Below are 2,500 nucleotides of genomic sequence, written 5' to 3' on the forward strand. Positions count from 1 at the left end.
TGTACATATTTTCTCAGCATTCCCGTATTGGGTTAGATAGGTCACATGTCTAGAAAACAGGAAGTGTTGGAAGGATAACTGGAGGACATAGCGAGGAGGCATGCATGTGGTACTGATTGTTTGGACAACATAACAAGCAAAAACAGAAGCTCCATGTCATGATTCAATTGAGGATACACTATCTAATTAAGTAGTAAGATAGACACTCAACAATGGTGATGGGGGGGGGGAAACGTGGAGCTGAGTTAGCTCGAGTCTCATGTTACAAAGACCCAGCTATGATAGGACCATGATGGGCGCGGTGGCGTTCGAGTTGCATGCAGATGGGAAAGGACTAATCATTAATGATGATACACCAGATGTTACCCAACAGAGGAGACAAGCTGTGCTTTTACACCTTGCTGGATTGATGAGTCACATGCCGGTGTGGTGAGAACCCAAATGCAAAAAACAATCCAGGTGGAGATAATAAACCACAAGTTTGGGTGTTTTAATGAATACATACAGGTGAAACTTACAAAGAAAAGAACGGAAGGATATAAATAGCATGCTACACAACACACTGGGTAACAAGACTGGTATTAGCGGTGATTACACATTAGATGCACCTGGGAGAGACAGAACTATGAAAACTAGAACATGAACAGTATACATAGAAATACAAGACCAGACAGAAAAAGTCTGTGACTGTGACAAGATGTCCAGAGTATAATTATTCCAGGCCTGGGTGGGAGATAATGTTTTTGCCTGTGTCGGTGTGTTTGTGTGTCTGTGTGTATATCTCAGACACTTCTGGGTAGATTGGTGTGAAACTTGCACACACACTTCCAGTGGGCCAAGGAAGAACCTCCACGATAATGTTTCAAATCGGCACTATAACAGCAGGCTTCTGCCTTTATTGATAGTTTTTAAGTCAAGATGGACAGGAAATAGGGAAAGGTCGCTGTCAGGCTACATCAGAGCATAATTGCCCGGACCGCTACGCCAGAAATCCAGGCCTGATCTATAACTCTTGAACCTTAGGTCGTACAATCAAAATGTTTCATTGTACTCTGGGGAGTGGACTTTTCTAGTTTTGACTCTACTGAACACTGGAGCAGCAATGGACTACACTAGTTGGCATGCTGAATACATAGCCTACTTCGTTCCTCAATGCAGAGTTTGCCAGCCAGACGTTTCAGGTGAGACTGTGCAACAATTTTCTACACATCCAGACGAAAGACTGTGATTTCCAAGCAGACACAGATAACCAGATAAGGGATGCAATTCTGAGAAAATTACTGGGGGAAGGGCATGGACTAACACTCACCTGCGCGTTGGAATTGGCCTCACAGTGTGAAAGAATTGCAGAGCAGATTGCTGTTATGTCTGTGAATGAAGAAAGGAGGGAGACAGAAATTATTCATCGTACCACACAAAAAGGGGAGAAGCACATAAAAACAAGATGTAAGATAATGGATAAAGAAGCAAGGCTAAAGTGAGAGAAAATGTTAGTTATGTTTACATTGATCATCTGGTAAAGGATCCCAAATGTCCTGCATGTGTGGACAGACATGTCACCAGTGTAATGGAAAAGACAAAAACTTTGCTGCACAGAAGGATCAACAAAACAAAAAATTAACATTGTTGAGGTAGAACAAGAATACCTTGCATTTAGTGTAAAAGAGGATGCAATGTCAGAGACTTACATTTTGTGCAGGGGTATAGACTTGAAAATCTTAGCACTCAGGTGCTAAAAGCAATGAGATAGAAATGTATGGGACAGACTGAAGGCAAAAAGGATTAACTGCTCCAAAAGAACAGAGGAATTTGTACCCATATTCATCCACTCAGTCACTGCCAGTCAAGCCGGCATTCAAGTGTGAAATCACAATTGGTAACAGGACTGATCAGGCCGAATTAATTGTGATTAAAAAGGCAATTGTGAACCACACCTTGGGGAAAAGACAGCCATGAAGCTAGGAGTGCTGAGAATAGGTCAACATGTCTCCGCTGTTACAGACAAAACACACACTCCAATACCCAGACATGTTCAAGGGAGTGGGAAAGTTGAACAGATTAGCCTGTACATCGAACCTTCAACAGGTGGTGTAGGAAAAGATAAAAGAATTGATGGACATGGGCATTGTAGAATGAGTCAAAGGCACAACCCACTGTGTAAACCCTGAGGATCTATGAACCCTGACAAGGATAGATACAGTATGAGAAGAGCCAATGATGCAATCATGAGGGAACAGTGCTCTATTTACACTGTGGATGAAATACTCCAAAACAAGAATGGCTCTGCTATGTTTAAGCTTGACCTGAGATGGGACTATACACTTTAGAATTGACACCAGAGATATGGACTACATTTGTAGAACACAACAAAGTATACAGATACAAGAGACTGACATATTAGGGTATTGTCAGCCAGCCAGCAATACTAATGCATTAGCTGACTTTGAAGGTGTCCACAACATTTCAGATGATATGATAGTCACACCAGACCATGAAAGGC

The sequence above is a fragment of the Gymnoscopelus braueri genome, assembly GCF_963280865.1.
Source record: "Gymnoscopelus braueri genome assembly, chromosome: 4".
Taxonomy (NCBI): Eukaryota; Metazoa; Chordata; class Actinopteri; order Myctophiformes; family Myctophidae; genus Gymnoscopelus; species Gymnoscopelus braueri.